We start from the raw sequence: 12,561 nt of genomic DNA on the forward strand, positions 1-12,561 counted from the left end.
AGAATATTATAAATATAGTATATTTTATAGCTCCATTGCATCTCGAAATAATTTGTCAAGAGTCAGAACAATAGAAAGAATTTTGTATATTTCGAAATATTTGTACGCACTTGCATATGTATACATGTGTATATATATGATTAAAAATTTCTGGCGATTGTTCCTGCGTATTGTGCTAAGAAATGTAAAAATTATGGCACTCTTTAAGATCTATGATAAAAAATATAATTTCTTAAGATTCAAAGGATTGGAAAGGTACCATTCAGATTGAAATATTCGCGCGCTTTTAAACGCATATTTAAAAATTCATTTCGCGATTATATGTGTGATTAATAAATGTATAATATATATAAAAGGCTGTACATAATATTTTCGCATAATATATCGCTTTTGACGAAAATATATGAATGATGCAAGAAAGCCAGAGGCAAAATGCATCGTTTGTAAATTGCGAAGTAAAACAAACAAGCAAGCACTCGTCGCCAACGGTCCAAGGATGAAAATCTCGCGGAATTGAACAACCGAGAGATAAAAACCGATATCCGATGTATATGTATGTACATTTCGATCTCTGAAAAAAATTAACCGCAGGTAATTTCGGGTACAATTCAAACGATTCATTGTAATGCGTTCACGCTTTTTGCTCATTTCATTGTTATACCGATCTTATCAGAAATTTTATCATAAATCCTTTGTCATAAAGCTGAAAAAATGTCGGCATGAAATGTGCCACGCCATTGTCATCCCTAGAATGATTTCGCTGTTTCGCATTATTTATATGTACGTTCATTTAAATTCCATATTATTTTCTCAATAGATTACTCACGAAACTTATGACGTGTTAGTGTTTTAGAAAATAAATGATTCAACTCTCTATCTTTCATCAGTACTTTAGAAATATTAAAAAATACACATATAAAATTGAAATTTATGTGAATATGAAAATATTTATTATCAATAGCTTGATAAAAAATTGAAATTTAGAATAAAAGTCCCAGAAATGCGTATAAATATAAATAAGAAAATATGTATTCTTTTTCTTGTCTTGTTCTTTTCCCTTTCTCTTTCTCTTTCTCTCTTCTCTTTCTTTCTTTAATTAATTTTTTAATAAAATTTTCGTTAAGCACTGAAGTAAATTGAATAAATTTGATAAATTAAACATTTTATAGATTACGGTTTATTATTAAATTGTACTTATATATAAGATGATTGAGAGAGAGAGAGAGAGAGAGAGAGAGAGAGAGAGAGAGAGAGAGAGAGAGAGAGAGAGACATTATCACAACACGTAATATTCATTTTACTTTAAAATTCCCTCTGGTTTCGTCCATCTTGATTCTCTAGAGATATACCCATGTATATAAAATCACAAACTAGCTCTCGTACCACAAATACAGCTCTTTTTGTTTCCAATGCGATAATGCTATATCGTATCGAATTTTTATATCCTTCTTTATTTTTTAAAGACAAGCAATATCGTCTGATATATATTACGATATAATTCCAAATATACTGGATAAATATTGAAATAGCCTCGTTCGTATTTCCTTACAAATATGAAAAAAAAAAAATAATATGACGAGCTTTTCATTTCACCATACAATCTTTCTTTCTATCTCAAATTTTGAGGAGTGAATATTTCGATATTTCCTCGAGCAAATTAATATTGAGAAGAATACAAAATTATGAAATTTAGAATAAAAGTTATTTAAAAGAGTTATATTAAAAAAAAAAAAAAGAATAAAATAAAATAAAGTGAATTAATTTTATTTTTTGATTTTGCGTATCCGGGACAGCGCGTACGCAGATCCCGACTACCAAAAATTGTGCGCTCGATATACCCACATTAGGAGTATTCGCAAGGGTCAGCCTCACCGCGGTGCAATGGCAAGGCCTCACCCAGGAGGAACCGCCTTTATGATCACGGTATCCTCCGCGCCAAGTAAGTTATAGAGAAATGCCCTCGGGATACGGTTTTAATTGACTTCGTGGTTGTTTTTACATACGAGAAACGTATCAATGATCGACGTCCTCTAGCGGCCGCGAAACGATATATTATTATCGCGTTGGAATAAACAAAAAGAGCTGCGTAGCAACGATTCAGCCATCAATGATGTTTTATAAAAAAAAAACTGTTATTTTCTACTGAATAATCGGAGATATCAAACTGTATAAAAGTAGTTATCGAAAAACGATATAATATGCATTTTAACAAATTTAAGATGTTGATAAGAATGATAAGATATGTTCTAATTTAGTTTACATATCTATCACAATTAAAATTCTCTTGTATATTTTATGTATATAATAAGAAGAGATCGTTTAGAAAATCTATTAATTTCTAATATAAAAATGTTATAGAAAGAGAGTATAATAAATTTCGTTAATCTAAACTCGCTTCTTCCTCTTCTCTTATGATAGTTTTTTTTTTTTTTTAAATTAAACAAGAATAGTTCTTTAAATTAACTAAGAATATTGCCAGAGAGACAAGATAATTTTATCTACATTGTTTAATTTATATGTGCTCGATGTATATTCACGTGACAACGCTAATATTTAGTCGGAAAATAATTAATTTCTTTGATTTTGCGTATAGTTCTCTCTTGTGCTGGGAAGACGTAAGGTGATTTTATGGGTTAAGGGGATGAGCTCAAAAATTAAAACTATATTAGCTTAAAAGCTCATAAACAGTTCCTAATTCTGCCGCAAAGATTGATTGAATATTTTTATTTTTAAGTGGTGGGGGGGCTGAGTCGATATCGACTCAGCCCCCCCACCATAAATATTAAATTCTTGTGTAGTGCAACGAGCTCAAAATTTTTAATTTGCGGGATATTAAAGCTCATAAATAGCTCATAATTGTACGCTATTTGTTTTTTTATTTTTGCAAGGTGGGGGGGCTAGCTCGATAGGGGTCGTAAAATATTACTAGCGTTATTAATATTATTAATGTCTCTCTTTCTAAGTTCTCTGAAGGAGATAATTTTCCTGTTGCATTTTTCGATTTTATTTGTGGTATTTTTATAATACGGACAATAAACGATTTACTTTCGAGGTTCACGTTATGCGGTTCAAAAAATAACGAATTCTCCATGAAATATACATGTATCGAGCGCTCATGAGTCAGATCATTTCGTAGCTGGTTCTATATATTTGAGCCAGATAAATAAATAAACAGGTAAATAAATGAAGTTGAAAGTTACGACGCAGGAGGATATAGTGAGGAGAAAATAAAAATGTAGTGTATTGGATGTGCTATAAATACTTATAAAGTTACCATACTTTTTATATCAACTAAAGTTTATTTGCGTCTTATCTCGAGTACGACGAATATGGAGAGTGGAGATCCTTCTTTCCTTTGCACAGTATTTTATATAAATTTGCTCTTATTTTAACAAAAAAGCGAAGTGATTTTTAAATTAGTTATCGTTAATGAAGCGCATACAAAAATTATTATTTACGATTGATCATTTAGAGTTTTAGAGAGTTTTGTTTGCAATAAATTCAATCATACAGTAACATCGATTACTTTATATACGGCGCATTACTTATGATGATAATTTCTATTAATTTCTATAAGAAGATAAGTTCAATATTTACGCGCATGCACACACACAATCTAGAACTTTAATAACTTTCTCATATTTTGAAGATGTAGAGACCTAACAAGAGTGAATTCAACCGAGAAGTTGCCAATACACAATCAATATGTCATATAACTGCTTAAGAATGATTCTCCGATAGACCGAGACGATAGGATCGTGCTCTCGAGAAGAAAGCTTCTCCGGTTCACTCGGGAGTCTGAATTGGATTTTCTCGATCTTCGTGTAAAGAAAACTTGGTCGAAAAATAGGAGAAAAAAAAATTTGAAAAAAGAAAGTATTTTAAAAAAATGTATATAATACAACGCCATTTCTTTATTAAAGTAAAAGTAAATTTTTATTTTTCGTTGAAATTTAAAAAAAATATGCTTATATTTAAATAATTTTAAAAATATAACTGTAATAATATAAAAGAGAAATTAAAAATTTTTGAAAATATTTATCTTAATATTTTCTATATATTTTGAATATCTATCTTAATAAAAATCAATATATTTATATTAGCAAACAATATATATAACGTTTAGACATGATAGCGACACAAATATAATCTTTATATCGAGATCAATTAAAATTATCTTTTAGATTGATACTCTAAATACAAACATCAATTTCAAAAACGCACGAGAATGGGGTCATTTAACCCGAATCACGTACATCGAATCAATTCAAAGATATTTATCAATTGATCGCGCGATTATGTTGCAAAAAAAAAAAAAAAAAAAAAACGGGAAATAACTTTGCGATAATTCGCGGCTCGCGTGCATTCAACGAAAGTAACAAAACATGAATATACCCGTTGAATAACGCGATTTCGAGCGTGACCCTGAGATATATTATAATAGATCTGCTTAGACATTCGAGTCTAAGGTGACGAGGTGTCTCCATTATATTCAGTTTTGCCTCGCGGCAAGTAGAGTATCTTTACTGTGTAACAGACATCGCGCATTTGCGTAATAACAGATCGAGAGCCAACAAGGTCAGTGGTTCGCCATATTCGCGCTATTCGTAAAATGATATTCATTTTAGAGAGAACGGATGCGGAATAATTCACAAGACGCGAAATATATTGCATATAAAGAAAATATATATTTACTTCATATCTTTTTTAAATTATTTAAACAAATATTGTACTTGATTGTACTGATATATAAAATATAGAGAGTATATAAATATATAGAATAAGAGAGAGAGAGACGGAGAGAAGAGTTTTTAATGATATTTAATTTCTTGGATTAATTAGAATTAGTTAGTATCATTATCTCCTTTCTCGCATTGTAAAATATATGTGACAAAAAACGCATTTTTATCTCACCGATCTCATTTGATTCTATGTGTCATAAATTCGCATTGTGTGTTATGAAGTACAGCACCCTCATTGGATCGCAATGTATATACAGGGTGACCCATTTTAACTTAGGCAGCCAAATAACTCGAAAAATAAGCACACTACGAAAAAATGTTTAGAATCAAAATTTTGTCATTTCGAGGGGGACGTATAATGACGTTAAAATGAGCCCCCCCACCCCTTCCCCTGGGCGGTGAGGGGGGGCAAGTTTGAAATCTTAAATGGGAACCCCTATTTTTTATTGCATATTCGGAATCTTTGGCTAAAAACACATACAATTTGTCTGAAACATTTTTCTCGATTCATGATAGATGGCGCTGTAATCGACGAAATTCAATTTCTTCGATTTCTCTTACTGAGAACCCATGCTTACGATTCTGCAATAAATTAACAATAAAAATACCACGTTTTCATTGTTAATACTCGAAATTAGTCTTAAAACAAACTTCTCATTATTTTTTATTACTCATTAATTACTTCTCAAGAAACTGCTTTTAGCGTAACCTGCCCTTTAGGCAACTTGAATGGTGCAAAGTACCGAGACATTTTGGACTTTCCATCTGATGGAGTTCCTCTAAGTATCCCTCCAAAATTTTGTCCATTTAGTGCCAAAGTCACAAGTGTTTATGTATTTTTTTAACATTTGTACTCTGATAAAATTCTGGTAAAATGGCAAATTATACGCCTACAGAAGTAGTCGATATTCTTATAACCTTTGGCGAATGTGGTAGAAATTACAGACTTACTGCCCGTACTTATGCGGAGCGATTCCCAAATCGCCGCCATCCTACTGATCAACAAATTATAAACATTGAAAGGAGATCTCGTAATAATCCACTTCATCGCGAAAGGCGAAGGAATAGACTTCATAATAATAATGACCCTAGATTGCTCGCAGTTTTGGCTATGGTTCATCAAAATCCCCATATTAGTACCCGTCAAATAGAACGAGAACTGGGAATCCCTCAAACTACGGCACATAGATTGTTACGATCAGTCAAGCAGTTTCTTGAGAAGTAATTAATGAGTAATAAAAAATAATGAGAAGTTTGTTTTAAGACTAATTTCGAGTATTAACAATGAAAACGTGGTATTTTTATTGTTAATTTATTGCAGAATCGTAAGCATGGGTTCTCAGTAAGAGAAATCGAAGAAATTGAATTTCGTCGATTACAGCGCCATCTATCATGAATCGAGAAAAATGTTTCAGACAAATTGTATGTGTTTTTAGCCAAAGATTCCGAATATGCAATAAAAAATAGGGGTTCCTATTTAAGATTTCAAACTTGCCCCCCCTCACCGCCCAGGGGAAGGGGTGGGGGGGCTCATTTTAACGTCATTGTACGTCCCCCTCGAAATGACAAAATTTTGATTCTAAACATTTTTTCGTAGTGTGCTTATTTTTCGAGTTATTTGGCTGCCTAAGTTAAAATGGGTCACCCTGTATATACGCGTGCTTTTATGTATAAATCTATATGATACTAAATCCAACTTCATCGTATTATCAAACCGATATTACGGATCGAAAATCGAAAGCTCGATTCGCGTTTCTATTCTCGAGTCCGTTTGTGTGATCAGAGCAATATACAGGGTGTCCCATTTTAAAGGATCCACACAAATATCTCAGAAACACTGCGTTAAATCGAAAAATATTTCAAACAGAAGTTGTGTGGCTTCAAGGGGGCCATAAGATGGTGACAATGATTTGACCTTGGAAAATCATTTGAAGGTCATGTGAAGGTCAACTTTAAAATCTTAAATAGAAATCCCCATTTTTTATTTAGTATTCTTGTAGCTGACATCGAGAGCTTTCCAAAACACTATAATAAAGTATTTTTTTATTAAATACTTTTTGAATTATTTTATATTTTAATCTGACATATTTTGATATAAAAAATAAAATATTTCGTAAAATATTCAGTTTTCGATAATTTTACCGTAATACTTCTATGTACAGAATAATAAGACAAATTAATTAGTGCCAAAAAAACAAATAATTGTTTAAAAAAAAAACATTTTACGAGATATTTAATTTCTTATATCAAAATATGTCAGATTAAAATATAAAATAAGTACTTAATAAAAAAATACTTTATTATAGTGTTTTGGAAAGCTCTCGATGTCAGCTACAAGAATATTAAATAAAAAGTGGAGGTTTCCATTTAAGATTTTAAAGTTGACCTTCACGTGACCTTCAAATGATTTTCCAAGATCAAATCATTGTCACCATCTTATGGCCCCCTTGAAGCCACACAACTTTTGTTTGAAACATTTTTCGATTTAACGCAGTGTTTCTGAGATATTTGATTGGGTCCTTTAAAATGGGACACCCTGTATATAAAATAATATTCCAATGCATTCTAAATGCGTGTATCGATGCGCATTTATGTTCGCTTCACTCGCAAGAGAATTTTCTAATTTGAATTTTAGAATATCATATTTATAATTTTTCCTATTTCATATATTTTCTCAGGATTTATGTAATAATTATAAATCACTTTATAAATTTTTATATGTTGTGTGTAAACGTACGATGTATGTAATTTTGAAAATACATTTTTTCTTATCTCTTTCTCTTTCTCTCTCTGTATTTTTATCGTTTCCTTTTCATTTAATTTCATTTTCATTCAATTCTCTCTCATAATTCATTGTGTTTAGGATTAATGCATCACCTTACGAACGTTATTCTTTAATTATATAATTTATATTGCGAAATGTCTTCTTTATCGTCTTCTTGTCACAGAGTACAGTGAATCTCAGATGATTCAATTTTTTTTTGATTCCTAGAACGTATAGCGTTAAGCCGTGTCAACATTAAAGAACCTGATATGTTGAGATACGGAGAAAGGCTGCCATCTTCTCATTATCAAACATTCCGCGTAAAGTTTCGAAGAAAAGTATTCGCAATTAGGATAAAAAACGTTAACAGTTCGTCTTATGCGCTTTATATATTAACCCATATGGGATATTGATTTATCGACAATTTGATAAAATATTCGTGGCCATCCAGGAAAGGGAAAGGGGCAGACATTACGATCACCCACGTAGCTCGGTTACCGTCACGCTCTTACGATCAGACGGCAATGTGAGAACGGTTTTCATTATGTAAACACGTGAACGAACGACGTATTGAGAGTATATTGAGGTATAAAGAAGGAAGCCCACGTTAGTTTTCGTAATACTCGAATGACAAAGGGTGTGCCGTATACGCTTCTATCCCATGAAAAAAAGATAACGAAGCCGGTCAAAATTCGCGACAAGCATTGTTGATCATAACGCGCAATCCGCGTCCGACATGTAGAGTTTCACGTCTGACATGTAGAGTTTCAGAAAGCACGCGACATTCTCAGCCTAAATCCTGCACAGCAATACCATATGTCATACACATACATTAATCGTTTTATTATTTGCAAAACTAGTTACAGAAATAATAGAGAAACACTGCCTGTGTAACTGTATGTAACTGTAATAACAAAGTTATTATAATCTCGTAAAATTCGACAAAAAAATTTTATTTTATTTTATACAGGTTGTCTCATTTTAAAGGACCCACTCAAATATCTCAGAAACACTGCGTTAAATCGAAAAATGTTTCAAACAAAAGTTGTGTGGCTTCAAGGGGGCCATAAGATGGTGACAATGATTTGACCTTGGAAAATCATGTGAAGGTCAACTTTAAAATCTTAAATGGAAACCCCAATTTTTTATTTAGTATTCTTGTAGCTGACATCGAGAGCTTTCCAAAACACTATAACAAAGTATTTTTTCATTAAGTACTTTTTGAATTATTTTATATTTTAATCTGACATATTTTGATATAAAAAATAAAATATTTCCTAAAATATTCAGTTTTCGATAATTTTACCGTAATACTTCTATGTACAAAATAATAAGACAAATTAATTAGTGCCAAAAAAGACAAATAATTGTTTAAAAAAATACATTGTAAATAATTTTCTTAAAAACAATTTTTTTTTTATACTAATTGATTTGTTTCATTATTCTATTAATACATAGACGTATTACAGTAAGATTATCAAAAACTAAATATTTTTCGAGATATTTAATTTTTTATATCAAAATATATCATATTAAAATATAAAATAACTCAAAAAATACTTAATAAAAAAATACTTTATTATAGTGTTTTGGAAAGCTCTCGATGTCAGCTACAAGAATACTAAATAAAAAATGGGGGTTTCCATTTAAGATTTTAAAGTTGACCTTCACATGACCTTCAAATGATTTTCCAAGGTCAAATCATTGTCACCATCTTATGGCCCCCTTGAAGCCACACAACTTTTGTTCGAAACATTTTTCGATTTAACGCAGTGTTTCTGAGATATTTGAATGGGTCCTTTAAAATGGGACACCCTGTATATCGTCTTCAGTGTTTCACGTATTATGGGAAGAGTTAACGAGTTTCACGAATCGACTGGAACTCTGATACTACTTGATTATGTGTCGCCTGCAATTCAACGCGCCGCCAGATATTAGTATCTTTTGACAAGGTATAATATGTATATAGAAAGCATGATCGCGTAAATAAATATCACGTGTAAACGGAGATACATATATATACCGCATCGTGTTGCGTCGCTGTCAACATGGCTTTGAAATTATCTCACCGTATACCTATCAGCCATATACCTATCGCTCTGATGTGCCATTTCGAAGAGGGAAGGTCGGTGCAAAGAGTACTATTGCATCCCGCACTCCATTTATCATATCGCTATTGCACCGTGTAAATAATCGATTCTAGATGTGACCGGCGTAAAAAATCTGTTAACTCAGCTAAAACTAATTACTAGTCAGATTCTTTTCGCTGAGCAAACGAAATGTTGAAACCATTAACACTGTCGACAATGGAAACTCGGAAAGAGAAATTTGGAATATTCAACGTATTTAATTTAGCCAATTCAAACATAGAATTCTATTTCTGGAAGAGGAATTTATCATATTTGCGAAAATATCTCGTAGAAAAAATATTGATAATATAATTACATTACATAAAACTTTCTTTCTCTCTTTATATTTTCCTTCTCCCTCCTTAAGATTGTATAACTGATATTAATCTTCTCGTAAATTAAACTGATGTACATAGTTAAAACCGCAACTAAATATTTTCTCAGCTTTCTCTCTGGAAAAAAAAAAATATATATATATATATATATCGTCAAGATCTTAATACGTCCTTTTAGAATAGTGTCTCGGAGCGATGCAAAACGTGACATCCCATTAAGATAACGAATTGATAACAAAATAAATGAATAAGATATAAACGAGATAAGATGTTCCATGTTGAAGAGAAATCAATTTTATAATTACGCGACACACACAGATATTTTCCGCGAATACTATAAATATATACAATTTTTTTTTTTTTTTTTTAAAGAATCATTTCGTTTAAAGAAATTAAGCTTTTCGATAATCGTTTGGAAGAAATGATCGATTACAAGTTACATTTCTTAGTCTTGGGACAATTATCGTTATTTACTCAACTGCCGTAGCTGATTTAAAAAATATCGGCTATTAACGTGAACAAAGCACATAATAATGCATAATAATCACAACTATCGAATGCAAAGCAATTTCGATTGTCGGCTGACGATATTCAGACATAGATTACTGGCAAAAGGGAGTGCCCAAGAATAAATGTAAACTTGAGATGCCAGAAGGAAGGGCTTCAGCCAAGCGTATAGTGATTTCATACGGAACATCGTAAAGTGACGCCAACCATCACTCCTCATCTCATGCTCTGTTTCATTTAAAAATTTCCTTTCATTCTGTCGAGACACTTTTATTCTGCCCGCGCTTTAGCTCGCTATAAAAGTCACGTCCATTGAGTGTCAGGCCGATAATCAGGCGGAACAATCGGTGAACACAACCGTGGACAGACGTAAAAGTATCATAAGCTTCGTGGCTAAAATAACTCTATCAAAATTAACTCCATGCGAAAATTATCTTATCATAGGAAAACATAATTATCTTATGAAAAACCATTCTTAAAATATTAACATAGCTGTAATATATATTTTACTCCACGATTATTAAATGACACAAAAATTAACATTGCAATTCTCTATATTAATATGGTTGCTCATTAGAGAACCTGCAAATGGATCATAAACAGCTTAAAAATAGCATTTATATCCGAGAAATAAAATATATTTTTTGTAATTTTCTCACATTCACATTTCATGGAATAGGGTTCATATTCGGATATCCAGGACTATCAGTACAAATGTAAAGGAAATATTGTAGAGTTGGTACGCAGAACAGGCAGAAGACTAAAGAAAGGATGGCATGTTCAGATCTAGGTATATTGTTTGAAACAAATATGATTAGCAGCTTCGGCGATTTAATCTCGCACTTTAATCCTGCGAATTCGCAGCTTCGTTTCTTTGAAAGAGCGACGTGCGTCGCCGAGCCCTTCGAGGGCGCGCTTCACGCTCTTCGGCTCTCGCCTGGGACAACGAACCAATTGTTCGTGGGGTAACGAACGTTTGCTTCGTTATGGAACATAATTGTGCCGGTCGCCACGTGCCGGAACGTGCCTGTAAATACATTGAGAACGGTGACGCGCTGTTAATCCGTATGCAGAAGCGCGCGTCGCGAGAATCGATACGGCTGGAAAAAAAAAACTCGGGCTTTGTTTTGGGAACGTGTAAATAAACTGCAATTCGATCAAATATTCGATAATTTTTAGATATAAAAATGCACGCACCAATAAACCCACGTGTTTAAATATTAAAATATTCAAATCCTCTTTCGCGTACAATTCTTTTGGTTCCAAGAGAAAAATAATTATTGCGTAAATCAAACTGTGAATAAACAATTTATGAAAACATTTTTTTTTTTTGGGGGGTAAAATTAATAATATTTTAAGACTATAACGCGTGCACGTGTTATATGGTCACGCAATATACTATATTTTGAAATTTTTGTCAACCTTTTTTATTACTATTGAATTATTATCCGTGATGAGATAGCACTATTGTTTACCACTGTAAGGAATTTCGAAGAGTTTAATCAGAAAAAATGTGAGCGAACGCTGACACGATAAAGCGTCAACCTTGAGCGAAGCAGCGTCGCGAATAATACGGCTGTTAAGTTGCAAACGCAGCGGTAGATAACGCCCTTCCTTGCTACCATCTTCGGTCAGGTTCGAAGAACCTTCCTTTCGTAACGTTGCTACCAGTTCTTTTCCCTCACCGATCGGGCCACACGGAAATTAATGCACGCACCTTTCCTTAACGCGTGGGAGGACATCTTGCTTAATGACACGGCGAGACTGCACCTTAAACGAAGGCGTATAAACTCTCTATTTTTGTGGTGCGTGCAAATATATCATTTCCTGGTAGAGGCACGTAACAGACGCATTAAATTCAATAAAAATGTTGCAGTAAGTATAGGTAATAAGTATATAGATCTCATTTATAACAATAAATCCTATAATGCGTCAGGTAAGATAATCAAGAAACCTAACAATAAGTTACATCTAGATACTTCATATTTTTTCAAATTTATAATCGTTTATCTGTTCTCGTAGATAAGATTATATCAACATCTAATTCAACCCCATACAGCACCGCAAGATTGCAATAACATTGC

At 32.4% G+C, this 12,561-nt stretch overlaps 1 protein-coding gene and 1 non-coding gene across 2 annotated transcripts in view; both read right to left on the reverse strand.

Annotated features, from left to right (window-relative positions):
* Numb (NUMB endocytic adaptor protein) overlaps nucleotides 1-12,561 on the reverse strand; it is a 76,732-nt gene that overhangs the window by 56,576 nt on the left and 7,595 nt on the right. The gene's annotated exons all lie outside the window — the stretch shown is intronic.
* Nucleotides 1,784-1,947, reverse strand: LOC138939168 (U1 spliceosomal RNA). The gene has a single exon (XR_011447810.1). It is a non-coding gene; the product is annotated as a U1 spliceosomal RNA (small nuclear RNA).

The sequence above is a fragment of the Polyergus mexicanus genome, unplaced genomic scaffold (assembly GCF_030449975.1).
Source record: "Polyergus mexicanus isolate NDT 795.1 unplaced genomic scaffold, iyPolMexi1.0 SCAF_1, whole genome shotgun sequence".
NCBI classification, from domain to species: Eukaryota; Metazoa; Arthropoda; class Insecta; order Hymenoptera; family Formicidae; genus Polyergus; species Polyergus mexicanus.